Raw genomic sequence first — 24217 nt, forward strand, 5'->3', positions numbered from 1 at the left:
CCAAACCTTTCATGGCACTGTGCAATGCGCGGATGGCAGCGATAAATCAGGTTGTGGAATGAATGGCAACGTGTGGGGAGGGAATTTTCAGGTGGCTTCGCGCTGTTTCACAGGTCCCTGAATTAGAGGTAATGAGGAAACAAGCGGTAGAAACAAAACCTTGAGCAAGGCTGAGATCAAGAATTGGCTACAGTGTTAAAGAGGACCTTTGGGCAGTGGGCAATTGCTGGCTGGCTCCAGGTGCATGTCTGAGGGTCTCTGACCAACTCTATGATAGATTCGGGCACGTGGACAGCACGTGGGGCTAAGGGGAGAGGACATGTAGGAGTGAAAAAGGGCAATAAACGCCTCCTGTTCAAGAGCCATCAGGAGTCTGTGTCTTGCATCCCTTCAGCAACACAAATATTTGGCTCCAGATCCAAAATGTCATGTATTTGACAGTTTTATTTATGGTAGCATTCCCCAACCCTCCCATCCCCTCTTTTCCCTCCCCTCCCCTCCCCTCCCCTCCCCTCCCCTCCCCTCCCCTCCCCTCCCCTCCTCTCCCCTCCCCTCCCCTCCCCTCCCCTCCCCTCCCCTCCCCTCCCCTGCCCTCCCCTGCCCTCCCTTCCCCTCCCTTCCCCTATGCTCCCTGTCCCCACACTGCTACACTCCCCTCCCCTATACTATCCTACACACCCCTACACTCCCCTCCCCTATACTACCCTACGCTCCCCTTTGCTACACTACCGTACATTACCCTATGCTACCCTCCCCTATGCTCCCCTCCCCTACGCTCTCCTACACTCCCCTCCCCTATCCTACCCTACACTCCCCTAAACTCTGCTCCCCTACACTACCCTATACTCTCCTACGCTACGCTACGCTCCCCTCCCCTCTACTACGCTACACTACACTATGCTACACTACACTATGCTACACTACACTATCCTACCCTCCCCTAACCTCCCCTACACTATCTTCCCCTGCCCTGCCCTGCCCTGCCCTGCCCTCCCCTCCAATCCCCTCCCCTTCAATCCCCTCCCCTCCCCTCCCCTCCCCTCCAATCCCATCCCATCCCCTCCCCTCGAATCCCATCCCCTCCAATCCCATCCCCTCCCTTCCCTTCCTTTTATTCCCTCCCCTTCCCTCCCCTCTTGTCTTCTTCTCTCCTCTCTTCTTTCTTTCAGGTAACTTCAGATCGCTTCAGTCGTTCTCATAGCTCCTATCCCTGGCTGATTCACGGGAACCCATCAGCAGCAACCAGAAGCGCTCCAGCTGCTGTGTCACTGGTCGAGCAACAGTCTCCAACTGGGAATCGCTGACTTCGTTCTGTGGCTCAGACAGGTGCCTTTCAGTTCCACTGTGGCCCGGACGTGTCTTCTTGCTGTGTCCCCACCTACATCGCAGTTCTGCTTACAAGCAGCAGCAGGGTTTTGAAGTAGTCCCAATACTTCCATTTTCAGTGGTTTAGCTTGGCTAGAAATGTGGTGGCTGTCTGTTGAAGACAACAAAGAGATTTGGGTTAGAAACAGCTAACTGAGTAGTTCCTTTCCACAAGGGCAAGGAATATTTACCCCTTCCTAATGGAGACTGCAGTGTCAGAGATAATGACAGGTCCTTCAGAGAGCTTTGAAATATCCCTTGGGGATGCTGAGTCCAGAGGACCAGAGTAAATCTGTCTGAAGCACACCATGGAAGCACTCTGAATTACTTCCTAGCATAGAAGCATGTGACCAATACGGCTTCAGCTGGTTTCAGTGTTCTTCTTTGCCTAATACCTAAAGTAAGATAAGAGGTCTCAATGCAGATGGGAAGATTGAGAAATACAGAAATCACTGATGTGCTTTGAGAACTTCTAAGAACTGAGAACTACATAAATCCAATGTTGTAACATTAAGGATTGGTTAGAAAAGTAAACGTTGAAAACAAGTAAAGGAGAAGGACAAGTAAGCTTTCTTAAAGTATCTGCTATATTTAAAGGATCTTTAAATAAGTAAATAAGTAATGAAATATATACGCAGAGAGAGAGAGAGAGAGAGAGAGATACAGAAACCTAAGAAACTGCTGCGCAGGTTAGCTTCTTGCTCTCTTTTCTAAAAGTCCTAGTGAATACAGCATCTGTGTGCGTTACAAGCATTACCCTCAGTCCACCACAGGTACACACGAGAGGACAGCCTGCAGGTTCCGGAGGCAAAGAAACTGCTCTAGCTTGATGTGAAGAGACAAGACAGAAGTTGCTGTTAGGGAAAAGATACACAGAGGGGATGAAAAACACGGAGTGTGCTTCCGACCTTCACAACTTCTAAGCAAGCGGAGATGAGGTTGTGGAAGAACCAAATGAGCTGTTGATCGAGAAGCAGCCTGAAGATTGTCCTTAACCAGGGCCTTGCATTCTTCATTTTTAGAGCATTGCTTGCCTTCAAGTGCACGATCATGATTTTATTAACTTTCTACCACTACAGAAATGCACCGGATTCTTTCACAAAACTTACGGGTGGTAATTGGAAATACTGGTCAGCATTCTCTGTTTCCGTCTTCATCCCAATTCTCTTTTGGCCTGTGAAGCTTTTCAGATCAGAGGAGAAGATCCGCTGTAATACGGAGTTTTGGATACTGCAAAGGAAACGAAGAATCGTACTGACAACTCTTTTCAACTCACCTGCAACCATCACAGAAAAGAATACCAAAAGAACACCGCTTTATCATGGGAAGCATAAATTTGAGCATAGGTGTCCTATAGCTGAAGCGAGGTGAAGCAGGTTCCAAACAAGGTGAAGGAGCACACCCGTGAGCATTTCCATAAAGCTGTGTTTTCAAACAAATGGTGTAAAGACTTAGATTTTATTACAAGTGAAGAATGAAAAAATAAAAAGAAAGAAAATTACCAGGACATACAGGACATGACCTCTAGCTTGCTTTGCTTCTTTCTGAATCTAGGGCTTTGATACTGCTGCCTCCTCAGCAACATCAGCAATTTCCTAGGAAAGCTGGTGTCCACCAGGTGAAATAGGAACGGGAAACCCTTCTTGCCACAACTTCACACTCACACCAGAGCTGGCAGGACAGGCCGATGGACAGAGAAGTGTCTGTAAGAGTGTTAGAAAACAGACTTTAGATTTCCGTCAACCCAGGGAAAATTACTTGCTCATCCCTTCAAACTGAACTCTAAGTAGAAGGAGGTGATCCCAAGCTGCATTCCTGACATCTATGCTGCAAAGTCATCAAATGCGCCATGTTACTGTACCAGCCTGTTATGAACAGAAACAGGAGTTTGAGGTTATGCTGTTGGAGTAGAATTAAGCTCAAAGAGTTAGTTAGTCTTTTGGTATGTTTTTGTCTGCAAGTGTTTTCACTGTTTCCCAGACAATGTCTCCAGCAAGCTGGCTGCTTGCTTCATTTGTTCTCTTCCGTTCTGTTTTGTTTGGTTTTCTCAGCACGGGTTCTTAGAGAAATGAGATTAAAGTGATCATATTGTATGTCCATCCCTCCCTCCCCTTCGCTTGTCCAGAGCTTTTACCTTGTCCACCAGCTTGAATGAACTCGGTCATAGGCGCAGTTGTGTCCAAGCCATTGCTAGACATGTTGTGAAAACAGACAGCTAAGCAGTGGGGAGAGGACGTGCTGCTGTCTGCAGTGTGACCTCAGCGCTTACCAAACAGTAGGGAATACACAGAGAAGGGCGTTAGGAAAACTTCAAGCCCCAGATACATTTTATGTTGAAACCATATTTCCCAAGATAACACTGGACACACCTGCATAATCAAAATGTATTCATTTCTTGGTTCATCCAACTCCTAGGTTTTAGTTTTAAAGAGTTTCTGTCTTGGCTTAAAGCACTCTTCCAATCTCTATTTGCAGTTACTGTGATTTCCTGAAATAGCTAATCCCATTTTTTTCTTTGTACAGTCTCCCAGTCTCTTTGTTTTCCTCTCCCCAAGAAACTTAGAACTGCTCTCCTCATACTTGACAACTAGATATGGAGCCGTATCAGCCAGAAGGAAGTTTCCTTCACACTTTCCGCTTCTTAGGGTATCTGGACTCTTACCTTTACTCTTACTCGCCCTTCCTACATTAGCACAAAGCAAGCTGTTTTGGAGATCTGATGTCTTGTTTTCCAGAAGCTACCCTGAATCACCCTTACGAGAGCTGTCCCACGCTGCGAGCATAAGTCTTGCAGTCTGGCCAGGTATTTGCCTTCTAAGTCGATAATCAAACCTGTCAAGTTAAGAACATGTAATTAATGGAAAGGAAATCCTTTCATTTGGACATTTGGATCCAAATTCCCCTTTTTTTTTTTTTTTTTTAATTTCTTGTTTTTCTTCTTTTTTTTCTAGACCAAGAGTGAATGGTGGGAAACCAGCAAAACTCAGGTGAAAAATGGAATGAAAAATGTTAAGGTCAGGCAGCTTGCCCACTGCAATTGCTACCCTGAAAGCAGATGGAGTGCATCTTCATACACCACAGCCTGAGACACTACTCGACAGGCCAGCCCATGTGATGAAGTCCATTGCTGTCCTGAATTTGAACGTGACAGGGGGACTCTTAAGCCTCTTGTTTATGCTTTAGTACTTGCGGTCTATGGGAGGACCACAGCACACTCTTCTCTGTCTACCCTTATTTGTTGATTGTCTGTAGGGAGAAGAGAACGTGCAGAGGCCCTCACCCGTACATTGGGTCTGTTCTCACTCTGTGCAGCTACATCATTGAGCAAAGTACCAAACTTGATGCTTCTGTAAGGACTTGACACAAACTACAGAATACTAAAATGAAGCATTCACAACAAAACCACATTGTTTTCCCCAGCCAAGCATCACAACACTTACAGAAGGGCATGGGCCCTCTCTGTGCCCCTCAAGGGGAGATCCACAAATCCTCGTGTGGTTTCATCACATCCAGCACCCTTCTCTGTCCCTCCCAGCTAAACGTGCACAGAGGCAGCTGTTCCCAAAGTGCTGTGGTGACATAATTCAGTTCTGTTTCTGAAGTCATCACCACAGGCGCCTCGCAATGACAGCGCAACACTCTCTGTTGCTAATGCGTATGTCTCAGAAACAGCTAGAGAAGTACCACTATGCCCAAACTGACTTTAATTAGAGTAGTTCAAAAATTATTCCCTGCTCCCCTACATCTGTGGAAGGTGTGTGATAAATCTTTTCTTGAGAAAGGATTACAGACAAAAAGAGCTTGATTCTGATACGTTGCTCATACTTGCAGAGCAGTTCACCTTTTATTTCCATGTAAGAAAAAAGAAGGGGAAATCAACAATTCTCTTCCTCTGAGCTCGGAATATGAAAGAACCCCAATTATCCAGGAAGCCTTAATAAGGAAACGATGCATTTCTTGTTTCTTCGGAAAACTATCCATCTTGTTTCTTCGGAAAACTTTTCCAGTCCTTTGCAACTGCGGTGGTCTGAATTGGGTGGGCAGCCGAGTTTCCACCACGGCCGCTCTCTCACTCCCCCTCCTCAAAGGGAAAGGGGGAGAAAATACGATGCAAAGGGCTCAAGGGCTGAGATAAGGACGGGGAGATCGCTCAACAATTATCGTGACGGGCAAAGCAGACTCAGCATAGGGAGATAGTAAGAGTTATTGCCTACTACCAACAAGCTAGACACGTGAGAAACAAAGGAAAGAAACCAAAAACGTCTTCTCCCCATCTGCCCTCTTCCACCTCCTCCTCCTGAGCAGCACAGGGAAACAGGGGACTGAGGGCTGCGGTCAGTCCCTGATGCTTTGTCCCCGCCGCTCCTTCTCGGTCCCTCCCTGCCCCTGCTCCCCGTGGGGTCCCTCCCACGGGATGCCGTCCTTCCCCAGCTGATCCCACACGGGCTGCCCAAAGGCAGCAGCTCCTCAAGCACTGCTCCCACACGGCTCCGTCCCACAGGGTCCATCCATCCATCCCCCAGGAGCAAACTGCTCCAGCACGGGTCCCCCACGGCTGGGCGGCAGCTCCCCCCAGACCCCCTGCTCCTGCGGGGGCTCCTCTCCACGGGCTGCAGCTCCGGCCCGGGGCCTGCTCCTGCGGGGGCTCTCCATGGGCCGCAGCCTCCTCCAGGCCACGTCCACCTGCTCCACCGGGGGCTCCTCCACCCACGGGGGGGCTGCAGCGTGGAGATCTGCTCCGTGTGGGACCCATGGGCTGCAGGGGGACAGCCTGCTCCACCGGGGGCCTCTCCCTGCACAGCCCGCAGGGGAACTGCTGCTGCCTGCCTGCAGCACCTCCTGCCCTCCTGCTGCACTCACCTGGGGGGCTGCAGGGCTGCTTCTCCTCTCTTTCTCCCTGTGAAGCAGCTTTTTTGTTGTTGTTGTTATTTTTTTTTCTCCTTTCTTAAATATGCTCTCATAGAGGAACAAGCGACATAGTTTCTTGGCTTGGCTCTGGCCAGCAGTGGAGCCCTTATCTAACATGGGGCAGCTTCTAGATTCTTCTCACAGAAGCCACCCCTATGGCCCCCTGCTACCAAAACCTTGCCACGTAAACCCACCAGAGCAACTCTTTCGGTGAAGAAATTTTTCGCAATAACCAACCGAAACCTCCCCTGGTACAACTTAAGGGTTTTTGCTCTTGTCTTGTCACTTGGGGCTTGGGAGAAGAGAACGATCCCCACCTCTCTGGAGCCTCCTTTAAGCTTACTGTAGAGCACAGGAAGGTCTCCCCTGAGCCTCCTTTTCTCCAGGCTGAACAACCCCAGCTCCCTCAGCCGCTCCTCACCAGACTTGTTCTCTAAACCCTTAACAAGCTTCAGAGCCCTTCTCCGCACACGCTCCAGCACCTCGAGGTCTTCGCTGAACACAGTGCTTGAGGTGCGGCCTCACCAGAGCCGAGCACAGAGGGACAACCGCTTCCCTAGTCCTGATGGCCACTCTATGTCTGATACAAGCCAGCTGTAGAGATATTTAGATACATATATATGCAGCACTAGTACATGTTCCTTGGAAAACTGGTCAAACTCTCTTCAAAGCCCGTAAATTGATGGTTTCCTCTAACAGGCACTGACGCTTCAGCTGGATCCTCTAAATCCCATTTTACTGCTTCTGCTTCCTGAGCAGGTGACAGAAACTCCTAACCGGAGAGCAGAGGAGTTGTAGTTCTGTATACAGGAAATATTTGGAAGTTTGGAAGACGCTTCCCTTGCTCAGCTGCCATCCCTACGTTAATCAATCACCCGATCTTTTGCCTTCCAGCAAAAGTCTTGATGCAGTTCTTAAGGAAAGTTATTTCTGAAAATCCTCAGCCACCTCTGTGCACGCCAAACCTTTCATGGCACTGTGCAATGCGCGGATGGCAGCGATAAATCAGGTTGTGGAATGAATGGCAACGTGTGGGGAGGGAATTTTCAGGTGGCTTCGCGCTGTTTCACAGGTCCCTGAATTAGAGGTAATGAGGAAACAAGTGGTAGAAACAAAACCTTGAGCAAGGCTGAGATCAAGAATTGGCTACAGTGTTAAAGAGGACCTTTGGGCAGTGGGCAATAGCTGGCTGGCTCCAGGCGCATGTCTGAGGGTCTCTGACCAACTGTATGATAGATTTGGGCGCGTGGACAGCACGTGGGGCTAAGGGGAGAGGACATGTAGGAGTGAAAAAGGGCAATAAACGCCTCCTGTTCAAGAGCCATCAGGAGTCTGTGTCTTGCATCCCTTCAGCAACACAAATATTTGGCTCCAGATCCAAATTGTCATGTATTTGACAGTTTTATTTATGGTAGCATTCCCCACCCCTCCTATCCCCTCTTTTCCCTCCCCTCCCCTCCCCACCCCTCCCCTCCCTCCGCTCCCCTCCCCTCCCTCCCCTCCCTCCCCTCCCCTCCCCTCCCTTATGCTCCCTGTCCCTACACACTGCTACACTCCCCTCCCCTATACTATCCTACACACCCCTACACTCCCCTCTCCTATACTACCCTACGCTCCCCTTTGCTACACTACCGTACATTACCCTATGCTACCCTCCCCTATGCTCCCCTCCCCTACGCTCTCCTACACTCCCCTCCCCTATCCTACCCTACACTCCCCTAAACTCCGCTCCCCTACACTACCCTATACTCTCCTACGCTACGCTCCCCTCCCCTCTACTACGCTACACTACACTATGCTACACTACACTATCCTACCCTCCCCTAACCTCCCCTACACTATCTTCCCCTGCCCTGCCCTGCCCTGCCCTGCCCTGCCCTGCCCTGCCCGGCCCTCCCCTCCAATCCCCTCCCCTCCCCTCCCCTCCCCTCACCTCCCCTCCCCTCCCCTCCAATCCCATCCCCTCCAATCCCATCCCCTCCCTTCCCTTCCTTTTATTCCCTCCCCTTCCCTCCCCTCTTGTCTTCTTCTCTCCTCTCTTCTTTCTTTCAGGTAACTTCAGATCGCTTCAGTCGTTCTCATAGCTCCTATCCCTGGCTGATTCACGGGAACCCATCAGCAGCAACCAGAAGCGCTCCAGCTGCTGTGTCACTGGTCGAGCAACAGTCTCCAACTGGGAATCGCTGACTTCGTTCTGTGGCTCAGACAGGTGCCTTTCAGTTCCACTGTGGCCCGGACGTGTCTTCTTGCTGTGTCCCCACCTACATCGCAGTTCTGCTTACAAGCAGCAGCAGGGTTTTGAAGTAGTCCCAATACTTCCATTTTCAGTGGTTTAGCTTGGCTAGAAATGTGGTGGCTGTCTGTTGAAGACAACAAAGAGATTTGGGTTAGAAACAGCTAACTGAGTAGTTCCTTTCCACAAGGGCAAGGAATATTTACCCCTTCCTAATGGAGACTGCAGTGTCAGAGATAATGACGGGTCCTTCAGAGAGCTTTGAAATATCCCTTGGGGATGCTGAGTCCAGAGGACCAGAGTAAATCTGTCTGAAGCACACCATGGAAGCACTCTGAATTACTTCCTAGCATAGAAGCATGTGACCAATACGGCTTCAGCTGGTTTCAGTGTTCTTCTTTGCCTAATACCTAAAGTAAGATAAGAGGTCTCAATGCAGATGGGAAGATTGAGAAATACAGAAATCACTGATGTGCTTTGAGAACTTCTAAGAACTGAGAACTACATAAATCCAATGTTGTAACATTAAGGATTGGTTAGAAAAGTAAACGTTGAAAACAAGTAAAGGAGAAGGACAAGTAAGCTTTCTTAAAGTATCTGCTATATTTAAAGGATCTTTAAATAAGTAAATAAGTAATGAAACATATACGCAGAGAGAGAGAGATACAGAAACCTAAGAAACTGCTGCGCAGGTTAGCTTCTTGCTCTCTTTTCTAAAAGTCCTAGTGAATACAGCATCTGTGTGCGTTACAAGCATTACCCTCAGTCCACCACAGGTACACACGAGAGGACAGCCTGCAGGTTCCGGAGGCAAAGAAACAGCGTGGAGATCTGCTCCATGGGGGACCCATGGGCTGCAGGGGGACAGCCTGCTCCACCAGGGGCCTCTCCCTGCACAGCCTGCAGGGGAACTGCTGCTGCCTCCTGCCCTCCTGCTGCACTCATCTGGGGGGGGCTGTAGGGCTGCTTCTCACTCCTCTCTCCCAGCTTCACGTTTGGTTTTTCCCTTTCTTAAATCTGCTGTCATAGGCCAAACCAGGGTTGGTCCCTGGCTCAGCTTTGTCCAGGAACGGGTCCCTTTTCACAGAATCACACAGAATTCCTAGGTTGGAAGAGACCTCAAGATCATCGAGTCCAACCTCTGACCTAACGCTAGCAGTCCCCACTAAACCATATCCCTAAGCTCTACATCTAAACGTCTTTTGAAGACTTCCAGGTATGGTGACTCCAGAGCTGGCTCTGATCTGACACAGGTCATCTGCTGATGTCTTCACACAGAGGCCATCTCTGCAGCTCCCTGCAAACCTTTACCACATAAACCCAATACAAATCACTACATTTAATATCCCTGATGGTTTTTCATGTAAAAGTTAGAAACTATTATCTCTCTGCACTTACTAGTAATATGTAATTTCTTGACTCCCCAAGTCTGTGAATTACATTTTTGAAAAGCTGGGCTGTCATTTGAAATTCTTGAATATTACTGAACAAGAGTGAACATATATGAAGATGTAGAATTTGAAGCAGAATTTGAAGCATTTTGAAGATGACTGTTGTCTAGTTGATACCTAACTGTGTAAGAAATACATCTGAAATTTATCATTATTAGTAAAAAAAATAACCTGTAGTTAATAACCAATGAAAGACATCCAATGAAAGATTAAATGCTCAGTTGTTAGGAAAAACAGAATAACTAATTTGGCTTCAAATCTGTGATCTGCAATTTACAGCTTCTATTAAATTAAAATATATCCATGAAAGTGTATTATGCTCTCACCTGAGATAGCTTTGATTATTTTATTAATATTTTATTTATTACAAAACAGGTATTAATAGGAAGTAAAATCTCAAAATGTACAATTATTTATTATTTTTTTCCTGGGCTATGCTGCAACAGAAATGTATATTTTCTTAAAGTACGTTGGACTATATATATTGTATTTTGATCTCCAGAGACAATTTCTCTTTAGCACTAGAGTTATTTATAAAGATAAATGTTTCATATACTAGTGTACAGAAATATTTCATTTGAACTTTTTCATGGAAGTCTCAAAGTTAAAATATTTACTATTTAATTAATTGTAGAACTAATGCTGCTAATGTTTAAAAATTCACTTGCATCTTTCACTTACATCTTCTGCAAAAGAAATGTCTTATTTCTTTCTGCTTTTTTTCTTCCAGTGTCCATTTTTCTAATGAGAAATAAATAAAAAATTTAAAAGGTATTTTTAAGTAATACTTTAAAGAAATGTTAGCAAAACAGAAGTTCCTTAGAAATTTTTGTCATTTTACCAAAGTGAAAAATTTCTAGAAAACTAAGTATTTTCTTTAATATGATTATTGTGGTTAACAGACATGTTCTATTGACAGTTGCTGAGAAAAATACACATGATATCTAATTGTTCATGGCATTTTTCTGTATTTCATTAAGCATATAATCTTTAGCATATTATGTTTGTGTTCTCATGAAAGCTTTCTCAAGACAGACCTTTAGTTACCTGTGCATTTCATTGCAAAATAAAATATTTAGTAACAACATTTTAATAAACAAATATGATCTTATTTGTCAAAACAAACCAAAACCACATAACAATAATTCAGGTCATAGAAATGTACACTGCTAAGGTCACTACAGTGAGCAGTCCTACAGTCCTAACTACAATCTAAAAACTGCACTTATTTGCAGCTCACTAAAGTTACTTTGGACACTGAGGTCATCTAAACAGTCAACCAGCCTTAATAACTCCAAAAGTAAGTCATTTAACTATTATTTTCAGAGTTGTTACACATCAGTCCTCTGCTCTGGTGTATGTAACAGAAAATAGTTAACATATACTTGGGAAAATAATGTTTGCATATTTCAATACAGAAACTACAGTTGTGTCAAAAAGATAGAACACTCTCTGCCTCAGATGTAGTGATGCATAAAATATCCTGAGAACCATGGCACACAACTCCCTAAGACCCTTTTGAAATACTCCATTTAAAATCTTCCATAGCATAATTGTCTGGCTTATTCTACTTAATTGGGCTAGCTTCCTTATTAGAATTGGAAAATGGGTAAACAGAACTCTCAGCATGGGTATAAAGAAATGTTTTAGTTTTGCACTAGAGCAGCATGAAAGAGCTTCTCTCTAGCTACCTTTAGCTCTCATTAAACAAAAGAAACAAAAGCATGAGCTTCGACATAAGCATCCTTCCATTTTCTCAATTCAAGTCAGGAATGTTGTATATTACCAACAGCCAGACTACCATTTACTTTAAAAAAATAAAAAAATTAAAAAAAAAATATTACAATTTCATAATAGACTGTAAGAATGCTAATAAAAACACATAAAATTCATATTTCTCTTCAGACAACACTGGAAAGCATCCAAACTTCAGAAATTAAAGTGTGGGAGAGCTTTTCAATCACAAACATCTGTGTGTGGAAGGTTTTGACATTTGGTAAGGCCTTAACCATATAAAAGTATTGTTCGTGGGGAAAAAAAAAAAAAAAACAATATTCACAGAAGGTGTCATTTTCAAAAATAAAAATAGGGTTTCTTGTATGATTGAAAGTACATTTAGTCAAAATAAGACAGATTATTCTTGAGTTTAGCTAATATATATAGTCTGTGTGCACACAAAATCCTGAAGCAGAAAAGGTGAATCATCTTGAGTGTTGAATATGCGTGCCTCCTGTTAAGTATGAACATTTCTATTAAAATAGAGCAGTTGATGCATGAAACATTTTGTCCTTTAAGAGCAAGTTCTTCCAAGCCCACCAAAGCCTTTCCACGGACATCACCTTCACTGGAACCAGCAGCAGTGGCAAAACCAGGGAGATACTCATCCAATTTAACTTGTGCAGAGAAATTTAGGATTAAAACAAATTCACATAGTGAATGTTTGCCAGAATTTTCTACCTGTTCTGCTGTTTTTATTGAGTTAAATATTACGTTGCATAACTGAATTAACTTGTTCTAGCCAGTGTTATCAGTGATTATGAGAAAAATATATGCAGAAAATGGAGAGTCCACAGAAGCTTTCTAGAACCGTGAAATCAATAGTTCATGCAAACACTTAAATATTCCAGAATTTCAATAACCAAAGGCTATAACAGACATTTACTAATTAGCTCTCCTGAGTCAAACGTAGTTACCATGTTTAATATGTAACAGCATCAATTTATAGAGCATTTCGATGATTAACAGAATTTTCTTTGTTTTATTATATCATGCACTGTGGGTTTTCAGAAGTAGAAGGCTTGAATTAATTAAGTTAATGAATTTTTGAGATAGTGAACTGTAGAATGTGAAGAGTTTTTTAAATCAAGCAAAATTAATGACACTCAATCACTTTGCAAATGCTTTAAATTTTACCATGTTGTACTATTTTAGCTCACAGAGTTAAAGTGATTACACAGAAAGAGGTCTAGACGATGGTAAGGACTAATGATCTATGAATGGCTCACACAACTTTTGCTGAAAACTCAGCATTTGAGGCTGTTTTTTTTATTATTATTATTGTTGCTGTTGTTTTCCTCCCTGTAAAATCTCAGTGATTATATAAAATCTCAGTGTTGATTTCACCTCTTCTATGAAAAGTCTCTCATCTAGTTTTTATTTTAAGTAATATTTACATATTTACACACACATACATATATTACACTTGATTTTAAAGTTATCTGATTGGTCTACCCTTCCTAGAGGTACTTCTAGGGGAAAAAAGTAAAAAAATAAAAATAAATAAAAAAATTAAAAGTAGACAAGAAAAGCAATTGCTTCTCCTTGAGGACAATATCTACATGTATTTCACTGACCAAAACAGAGCTGAAGAACACATTGGAAGTGTAAAACATGGCTGAAGGAACAGAATATCACACTTTACTGTCTGTTTTAGGGTCTCCCATTCTCACTTTAAGATTCTGAATACTCTTCAAGGTTTCTTGGCATTTCTCATTGCTCTTCTCTTAGTTTCTCTAAAAGATTCAAGTTTTTTCTCAGATAAAGACCATAGCTAGGAAATTATTAATATTATGTGGTTTCCAACGATTGTGTGCAAAAGCAGCAGATGAATATGATAAAATTCATAACACTTTCTAACCTGGAAGAAGAGAAGACTAAAATACATGCACTGTGGTTAAGTAAAAATGCTTACTCTGCACTCTGTGTAGAAGAGAAACAGCTAAAAATCTTAGCTTTTTTTTTTTTTTTTTTTTTTTTTCTCTCTGTACAGGCATCAGAAACTTTGTCTTTGAGATTAATGCTAGAACTCAGTGAGGTACATTTACACCCTTAGCAAACATATAGAATGCAGGGTGAACAGCCTGTATAGTAGTACCTGTCTTTCTAAGCAAGAGAGAGCAGCTGCCTACAGATCTGATCTTCCTAGTCCTCAAGCTGTCTAGAGCTGACTGTACTGCTCCCCATTCTTCAGTGACTGAAGCTCTTCAAGCACAAGCTGTATCCTCGTCCAGTGCAAAGATGGCGAAAGTTAATGACATTTTAAATTCAGACCACATATGCATACATGTATTCCTTTCCTCACATTCCCTTCCCTTTCCTGCCTTCAATTGCTTTGGCAATGTCTGATCCCTTCCAACGTTTGTTAAAATGCCACAATAAAAATTAAAAGCATTTTTCATGCTGCTAGTACATGTGTGTTGCCAGTTTCCTGGCTGTCCTCAGCCAGTCCATGCTTGTCACAGAATCACAGAATCACAGAATTTTCTAGGTTGGAAGAGACCTCAAGGTCATCGAGTCCAACCTCCAACCCAACGCTAACAGCCCTCCACTAAACCATATCCCTAAGCTCTACATCTAAACGTCTTTTGAAGACTTCCAAGGATGGTGACTCCACCACTTCCCTGTCATACATTTATTTAGGAGAGTGGACAAACATTAGAAAAAATTCCTCATCCCACACCACTACTGTACTCTGACAGCACAAAAAAACATCTTTAAGAGATATCTTTGCCAAAGGAACTATTATGATGTGCTGTGGGATCACAGGAGTAATAAAGTTGCTCATATTCTCCCTCAGTTATAGACTGGAAGAGGACAGAAGGATGAAAACTCCCTTGTAACATAACCATCCCTGATGCCTGCATTTGATCCTTGAACTCTGATGCCCTGAGGGCAGGGACCATTACATGGGATTTGACACAGCCTGTGTTTAGTGTAGTTCAAGAAAAACCCAATGGAGTTATTTTTGTCAAGATCTTTTCTATCCTATTTCCATCAGGAAGAAAATAACTATAGCAGAACATGCAGTGTTAAATATTCTGTTAAGTTCCATGCTCCCATAAAGTAACCCAGCTATTCCACCAGAAAGATTTTGCTTCTGAAAGAAAAGGTCTGCTACAGTTATTAATTATTACTAATATGTGTTTGAACCTGAGACACTTTATGAGTGTGACAGAAAATATCTTTGCTTTTGTGTTGACACCTGTCATAACATTTGGGTTATTTTCTGTGAAATAAGTTAAGATGCATGAATAATACAGAAACAAAAATCCTCATGGAAATATTGATTTTTAAACAATACTAAAGCTTTATACTTTGGGAGAATACTGCTCTGCTAAAAACTTTCCAGTGGAGTAAAGCATTATTATTTCATTCCTTTCTGCAGCTCATCTGCTCTTTCTCTCTTGGTAGTTCTCCATGACTGAGAGCCACAGGGGACTACCTTTTGAAGAGCTGTCAAGTGGCAAAGGCTTTCAGCAGAAAGGAGGGCAGTGATCTATCTAATGGCTTCCCACACAGATGAACTTAGGTCAAGCAATAGCATTGAAATTCCTGTGAATAGGATTTTGTGTAGAGCAGATAAATACCTCAAAAAAAAAAAAAAAAAAAAAAAAAAAAAAAAGAATTAAATCTTCTGATTGTAGAAGTTATTCAAGAGTACACTTGGTTAATTCTGCCTGTCCACAAACAAAATAAAGAGGAGACCACGTCCCCTTGGCTCTCCTGAAACAATTGCACATATCACAAGGGAGCAAGGGGAGCCTCTCCAGTGAAACCACTTGTCTCATCTCAGCACAAACTGGGAGCAGAAAGCAGAGGGCAGGGATATGCCTCCAGCAATGATAACACTTCTTTCAGCACATCTGCCAATTTACCCATGAGTACAGACTGAATAGCTCCCATGTACATAACTTACACCCATAAACAGTGGCACCAGGGATAGGCTAAGACCTTTCATCTGGCATACAAATCCTACACTTAGACAAGTAAAAGCCACAATCTAATCCTTATTTATTTACTTATTTCAATTATTAAAAACAAAACAGAAAGACAGTGTAGATTATAATAAAAAAAAATAAATAAATAAAATTGAGTAGTAGAAACTTCCAGTGTGTGACTTCAGCAATTATTCCCTTTGTTGATTAATTTGTTTTTCCATCTTGTTGCTGTAGTCAAAACTGACACATTTTTACAGTGTGCAATATTAGTGCTCATTATCCTAATCCCTAATGCAATTGCAGAGGAAAAGACTGCAAATTTTCACCTCGATTTTTCTTGGAGAAAGGAGAGTTCACAGATGATAACAAGCTTTTTCCTGGGTTACAGTACCCACTTAAAAGTTCATATTGATTTTAGATGCAATGTATTTTTAATACTTCAAGACTGAGCAAAAGAATGCTATGCAGAGGAATATAGCAGTGGAAACGCATTATTCCTGCCAGATTTGTGTATATATATATTTATATATATATATGTGTGTGTATATATAATTATATGTAATATGTATATATATATATTTTGGGAGGTGGTTCTGAAGGGCAGAGGGGTCCAGGAAGGCTGGGCGCTCTTCAAGAGGGAAAGAGGGAAATCTTAATGGCGCAGGAACGGTCTGTCCCCACGTGCCCAAAGACAAGCTGGCGGGGAAGAAGACCAGCCTGGCTCAACAGAGAATTGTAGCTTGATCTTAGGAGAAAAAAGAGGGTTTATAATCTTTGGAAAAGTGGGCAGGCCACTAGGGAGGACTTTAAGGGTGTAGCAAGGCTGTGCAGGGACAAAATTAGGAAGGCCAAAGCTCATCTGGAGCTCAATCTGGCTACTGCCATTAAAGATATCAAAAAACGTTTCTATAAATACATCAACACAAAAAGGAGGACTAAGGAGAATCTCCATCCTTTACTGGATGTGGGGGGAAACTTAGTTACAAGAGATGAGGAAAAGGCGGAGGTGCTCAATGCCTTCTTCGCCTCAGTCTTTAGCGGCAATACCGGTTGTTCTCTGGATACTCAGTACCCTGAGCTGGTGGAAGGGGATGGGGAGCAGGATGTGGCCCTCACTTTCCATGAAGAGCTGGTTGGTGACCTGCTATGGCACTTGGATGTGCACAAGTCAATGGGGCCGGATGGGATCCACCCAAGGGTACTGAGAGAACTGGCAGAGGAGCTGGCCAAGCCACTGTCCATCATTTATCAGCAGTCCTGGCTATCGGGGGAGGTCCCAGTTGACTGGTGGCTAGCAAATGTGACGCCCATCTACAAGAAGGGCCAGAGGACTGACCCGGGAAACTACAGGCCTGTCAGTTTGACCTCAGTGCCAGGGAAGCTTATGGAGCAGATCCTCCTGAGAGTCATCACGCAGCACTTGCAGGGCAAGCAGGCGATCAGGCCCAGTCAGCATGGGTTTATGAAAGGCAGGTCCTGCTTGACGAACCTGATCTCCTTCTATGACAAAGTGACATGCTGGGTGGATGAGGGAAAGGCTGTGGATGTGGTCTACCTTGACTTCAGCAAGGCTTTTGACACCGTCTCCCACAGCATTCTCCTCAAGAAACTGGCTGCTCTTGGCTTGGACTGGCGCACGCTTCGTTGGGTTAGAAACTGGCTGGAAAGCTGGGCCCAAAGAGTTGTGGTGAACGGAGCCAAGTCCAGTTGGAGGCCAGTCACTAGTGGCATCCCCCAGGGCTCGGTGCTGGGGCCGGTCCTCTTTAATATCTTCATCGATGATCTGGACGAGGGCATTGAGTGCACCCTTAGTAAGTTTGCAAATGACACCAAGCTATGCGCATGTGTCGATCTGCTCGAGGGTAGGAAAGCTCTGCAGGAGGATCTGGATAGGCTGCACCGATGGGCTGAGGTCAACTGCATGAAGTTCAACAAGGCCAAGTGCCGGGTCCTGCAGCTGGGGCGCAATAACCCCAAGCAGAGCTATAGGCTGGGAGAGGAATGGTTGGAGAGCTGCCAGGCAGAGAAGGACCTGGGAGTGATGGTGGATAGTCGGCTGAATATGAGCCAGCAGTGTGCTCAGGTGGCCAAGAAGGCCAACGGCATCCTGGCTTGTATCAGAAACAGTGTGACCAGCAGGGCTAGGGAGGTGATCGTCCCCCTGTACTCAGCTCTGGTGAGGCCGCACCTCGAGTACTGTGTTCAGTTTTGGGCCCCTCGCTACAAGAAGGACATCGAGGTGCTTGAGCGGGTGCAGAGAAGGGCGACGAAGCTGGTGAGGGGCCTGGAGAACAAGTCCTACGAGGAGCGGCTGAGGGAGCTGGGCTTGTTCAGCCTGGAGAAGAGGAGGCTCAGGGGCGACCTTATCGCTCTCTATAGGTACCTCAAAGGAGGCTGTAGCGAGGTGGGGGTTGGTCTGTTCTCCCACGTGCCTGGTGACAGGATGAGGGGGAATGGGCTTAAGTTGAGCCAGGGGAGTTTTAGGTTAGATGTTAGGAAGAACTTCTTCACTGAAAGGGTTGTGAGGCACTGGAACAGGCTGCCCAGGGAAGTGGTGGAGTCACCATCCCTGGAAGTCTTCAAAAGACGTTTAGATGTAGAGCTTAGGGATATGGTTTAGTGGGGACTGCTAGCGTTAGGTCAGAGGTTGGACTCAATGATCTTGAGGTCTCTTCCAACCTAGAAATTCTGTGATTCTGTTATATATATATATATATATTTATATATATATATTCAATATATATATTGAAGCAGGATGGAAACAGAGAAAATGTAGTATATCAAATCAACAATAAATGTTGTAACACTAATTTTTCAGTTCAGTAGAAACCTTTTACTCTAGTAAACTTAAGCAAATCATCATTTTGGAAGAAAAAGACAATTCATTTTGAGAGTATCAGTTTAAGATTGCTCTACTCTTCATTTTTAGAGCAAATCTATGCCTTTGTAGTTCTATTTCCTTGGTATGTTTAAATCATATTGTTGAATTTGATCAAAGCCCAAATACTTGGCTTGGACAGCGATCTAGCCACAAATGCTGTGTCCAAATTAGAAAATAGACTAAAACAGAGATTAGAGCCAAATGGCTTGCTAGAGGCAGCTGCCATTTCTTGTCTGACAACAGCCTGGAGTACGTGAAAACTATTTTGGTGTACCATTTTGCAGGAAAAGAGAAATTTGCTTTCTCATATTTCTCTTAGCTCAGGAGTAAGCTAAATAAGGAGTCTACAGAAATAAAATTTATTCTAAGATACTGCGTAAAACAGAAGGAACAGTAACATGCAGAAACATTGCACTGTAGTAGCTCTTCCTAGATATAACTTCTCTAATGCTCATCAAATAGTACGAGGCTATATTAAAAATTAAATAAAGATAGTGGGGTCATAACCATTCAGCCAGAAACATAACACAAAAACAAATAAAGAAAGAAAGAAATATTATAAAAAAAAAAAAAAAGTCAAGACAGCCAGTGAAATGAAAATAAATAAATAAGCCAGGATGAGCACACTGTCCAAACAATGAGAAAGCAGCTATGGAGAAAACATACCAAGTGGCCAATTTCAGGCAGCCACTGCAAAAACACTGCATTTTCCAGTTCCAAGTTAAAGATTCCTTTTATTTTATTTATTTTTTTAATTTTTTTTTCCACAAAAGTTTGGGAAACAATCATTTCTCCTGTCACGATACTGATTTATACCTAACAAAGCTACTTATGCATAGTCAGGTATATACATGTACATTATTTAGAATAGACTGCAAGCCAGGCAGCACTTGCCAATGATTCTGTTTTAGAGATTTGTGCCACCAATGAATTTTTTGACATGTAAATTAGGTAACCAGCAACAGAACACAATTAAGAATGATCAAATAATCTACAGAAGACAAATAGCCTATAGGTAAACTGTATAATCAAATTTGGTCACGAAAATGAGAAACCGATATAAAGAAATTATTTTATTAAAAAATATATATATATTTTAAAGAAAAATTTAACCGATATAAAGCAAAATTTGCTGCTTTGCTTAGATGTTTTGATTTAGAAACATAGAATTAGATTGACCTCCAAATTTCATAACTGCAGTCTGTGAAACCAGAAACTGTCTCTACATTACTTTAGTCATTACGGACTTGCACCATCACACCCAAAACAAGTTAGTTCTTACCTGGGTGTTTCCCAGTAGAAGAGCAATTGCTGGAGAGCTATACTGCAGTGTTGTTACAATGAACTTCGTGAAAGCAAGTTCATATACTTCAACTGAATTGTCTGGCTTTACTGAAAAATAATTATAGTTCGTACAGTGAGATAAAATGCAAATAAGAAAATGGTGCTTCAGCAACACAAACAGAAGACAATTCAGGTGGCTAAGCTTGGATGCTGAGTGACACTGAAAACATCCTATATCCTTCAAGACATTCATATAAATCTTGCAGTTGTACAGAATGAAGAAGAGACCTGTGCCCATTAGGGAGAACAGCTGTAGGCTAGAAGGTATATAACAGGTAATCTGAAGTGCAAGAATTATAGCAGGTAATCTAAAGTGCAAGTATTTGGGCATCCAAAATGTTCTTTTATATATTCAATTTTAAAGCCAAAAGAATCTCACATGCTAAAACATGTCATGCATAGCCCATGCACCCTGTAGAAATAAGTTGTGAACACAGAGCTGCGAGATAGAAACTCAAACTCCTGCTCTCTGCTCTGCTACAGCTTGTGTCTTAACTCACAAAGAATGTGTGCACATACAGCAGGTGTCTAGCAAATATGCCATAGCTGAATTTATCTCCTTCTGCAAAGGACAAGAAATTCACAGGCCCTACAACATTTCCAAGTGCCTGCTGCCATCAATGCCTTTCACCTGCACTAGGCTCCCTGCCACAGGAGGCTGGTGTATGGTACATAGTCATACTTTGGCTCCCTGCCCTGACTGCTGCAAGTTGCACAAAGCAAAAGAGTTCCATTTTGCAGGAGGGCAGGGACAACTAGGGAACAGTGACTGCAGAAGAGGTGCAGAGAGCAGTGTTTGCTCACTGCTCAGTCCAAATGTAGCTAAAGTTACTGAGAATTGTATCTCGGAACCATTCTATGGTCTGACAAATGGGTACTGACAGAAAAGCTGGAGTTCGCTTCACTTAGGCTGCCTCTGTTTCGGATCCAAAATTACTGCATGGTATTTGTTTGCTTGTCCCATTGCTATCCATTTGTCTCACAGAAGATTATATCTCTTTCTCCTACCTCATTTATTCTGGCTGACACAGAACTACCTCGCCACACCTGCAGCATTACATACCTGGTATTCTAAGTAATGGAAGAGACAAATCTACATCAGAGGTTGTCTGTAATGCCTATTACTGTGGTCAGGCAATACAGGTCCAGTGGGTAGACATCCTAGTGCAGGTTCTTATCCTCTTGTTTGAGTTTTCAAGTGAACAAACAGCAGTACTAATACATAGGAGCTTCAGTTCAATTTTATTTCTGCCGCTGCCCTGATGACCTTCTCTTCTTTGTATTTCACATTGGGAAAAATAATCCTGATGTCCTTTCTGAAACAGTTTCAGATCTGATGAAAGCCCCCAGCCACAGCTTTCCTAATTTTAAAGGGAAACCTCCATTTGTGACATTCTCATAGAAGTCCAAACAGCAGAAAATAGTTTATAACTCAAAACTTTAGACTTTCTGACTACATTTACTGAAAGAGAGGGAGACAGAAGAAACAACTTTTTAAACCTTCCTAATCCAAATGCAAAAATGAAGGTAGATTTTCTAATGGAGCTAACACGGTGTTTTTCCTTTACCTTTTAGGATACTTTAGGGCTGTTTACTTGGAGATAGCAGCTGCTTTAATAAGATTGTTATATTTTACAGCTTTGTGTATAATGCAATGCAATTTTACTTTATGTTTTTAAGCCACATATAAGTAATTCAAATTAAAGATGTAGCCCTGACTTCGTCAGTATAATTGTTTCACAAAAGACATGAATAGATTGTCATCAGGCAAAATCAGAAATTCAAGTTAGGTTGATAGGGTGAGACATTAAGATAATGTATCTATTAACATCCATATGAAGAAACAGATGAAGCTGAACTGAATAGTTTCAGCTTGGTTGATTCTTTTTATATATGCATCACTATAAAAGTAAAAGTGTTTGTTCTTTCTGTTGTTGTTGTTAAAAAACAACAAAAAAAAAATCCAATTTATTGCTGAGGATGAGGAAATGGAAGGTCAAGCAGCCTGTAAGCAAATTTATAACCCAATTAGACTGTTCTTTTATAGTTTTATGCTTGTTTCTTTGTAATTCAGCTCTATTTAACTGGACATAACAGTAATGTCACGAAACAAAGATTTTTAGTAGGGTGTAGAATTTTTTAGAAGTCAACAGAAGGTATAATCTCCTACTATTTAATTCTATTTATGTGTAAAACATTTTTGACATGTATAGGCTTACAGGGGAATTTTAAAGACTTCTTAATTAACTATTTTTCCATAAATAGGTGGAATAAACTAACAATTTTATGGGAATCATTGATTAGTACTATCAATATATATATTAATTGTACAACTTCATTTTGTAGCAAGAAAGGTTATAATGCCAACATTAAGTAACTGTTTATCTCAAAATAAAAAATATTTATACACTTGTTAATTACTAAAAACATAAATCTACTTGTATAATTAGTATTAATTAGATTCCTCATGCAATAGCATTTAAATGGAAGTTAAATATATGGATGTCTTTCACAGCTTGAATTCCTGAGCTTTTTCTTTCCTTTATCTGTTCACCAACAGAAATTGTACTTTAGGTGATATTTACAAGGTATTCTCAAATTCTACCAAATGAATTCTGCAATTTACATCCTTTTCTTTCTTGCAATGCTCCTTACCTTTTCTCCCAGTATTTGTCTGGTTCTCATTGTAAAAGTATAAAACCTTTATTTTCTGTATTGCTTTTTTAAAAATATATTTTATATAGCATTACATATGTACTGCATATCTGTGGTGTATATATTATTCTCTAAGACAATGCTGCTGGTTTACCTTTAACCACAGAATAGTCAGCAAGAGTCAGTGATGACAGAAAAAAAAAAAAAAAAAGAGTAGGAAAAATCAGTGACTAGAATAATCAACTACCCAGATATCATCTCATGTGATAGAACATCATATCACAGAATCACAAAATTTCTAGGTTGGAAGAGACCTCAAGATCATCGAGTCCAACCTCTGACCTAACGCTAGCAGTCCCCACTAAACCATATCCCTAAGCTCTACATCTAAACGTCTTTTAAAGACTTCCAGGGATGGTGACTCCACCACTTCCCTGGGCAGCCTGTTCCAATGCCTAGCAACACTTTCGGTAAAGAAGTTCTTCCTAACATCCAGCCTAAAACAACCCTGGCGCAACTTAAGCCCATTCCCCCTCATCCTGTCACCAGGCACGTGGGAGAACAGGCCAAACACCACCTCACTACAGCCTCCTTTAAGGTATCTGTAAAGAGCTATAAGATCGCCCCTGAGCCTCCTTTTCTCCAGGCTGAACAAGCCCAGCTCCCTCAGCCGCTCCTCGTAGGACTTGTTCTCCAGGCCCCTCACCAGCTTCGTCGCCCTTCTCTGCACCCGCTCAAGCACCTCGATGTCCTTCTTGTAGCGAGGGGCCCAAAACTGAACACAGTACTCGAGGTGCGGCCTCACCAGAGCTGAGTACAGGGGGACGATCACCTCCCTAGCCCTGCTGGTCACACTGTTCCTGATACAAGCCAGGATGCCGTTGGCCTTCTTGGCCACCTGAGCACACTGCTGGCTCATATTCAGCCGACTATCCACCATCACTCCCAGGTCCTTCTCTGCCTGGCAGCTCTCCAACCATTCCTCTCCCAGCCTATAGCTCTGCTTGGGGTTATTGCGCCCCAGCTGCAGGACCCGGCACTTGGCCTTGTTGAACTTCATGCAGTTGACCTCAGCCCATCGGTGCAGCCTATCCAGATCCTCCTGCAGAGCTTTCCTACCCTCGAGCAGATCGACACATGCGCATAGCTTGGTGTCATCTGCAAACTTACTAAGGGTGCACTCAATGCCCTCGTCCAGATCACTGAAGAAGATATTAAAGAGGACCGGCCCCAGCACCGAGCCCTGGGGAACGTCACTAGTGACTGGCCTCCAACTGGACTTGACTCCATTCACCACGACTCTTTGGGCCCAGCTATCCAGCCAGTTTCTAACCCAACGAAGCGTGCGCCAGTCCAAGCCAAGAGCAGCCAGTTTCTTGAGGAGAATGCTGTGGGAGACGGTGTCAAAAGCCTTGCTGAAGTCAAGGTAGACCACATCCACAGCCTTTCCCTTGTCCACCCAGCGCGTCACTTTGTCATAGAAGGAGATCAGATTCATCGAGCAGGACCTGCCTTTCATAAACCCATGCTGACTGGGCCTGATCGCCTGCTTGCCCTGCAAGTGCTACATGATGACTCTCAGGAGGATCTGCTCCATGAGCTTCCCTAGTACTGAGGTCGAACTGACAGGCCTGTAGTTTCCCAGGTCAGTCCTCCGGCCCTT

General features: G+C 43.0%; 2 long non-coding RNA genes across 2 annotated transcripts; one reads left to right on the top strand and one right to left on the bottom strand.

Annotated features, from left to right (window-relative positions):
- Window positions 1–1134: 1134 nt before the first annotated feature.
- On the top strand, window positions 1135–5073 carry LOC311430824. The gene is made up of 2 exons (XR_014689046.1): window positions 1135–2753; window positions 4317–5073. It is a non-coding gene; the product is annotated as an uncharacterized lncRNA (long non-coding RNA).
- A 3224-nt stretch (window positions 5074–8297) lies between these two features.
- LOC311430909 lies at window positions 8298–9433 on the bottom strand. Its single transcript, XR_014689111.1, has 2 exons — window positions 8713–9433; window positions 8298–8633 (listed from the first exon to the last, which is right to left on the bottom strand). It is a non-coding gene; the product is annotated as an uncharacterized lncRNA (long non-coding RNA).
- Between the last annotated feature and the right edge of the window lie 14784 nt (window positions 9434–24217).

This window comes from Aythya ferina (genome assembly GCF_964211825.1).
Source record: "Aythya ferina genome assembly, chromosome: 2".
Classification (NCBI taxonomy): domain Eukaryota; kingdom Metazoa; phylum Chordata; class Aves; order Anseriformes; family Anatidae; genus Aythya; species Aythya ferina.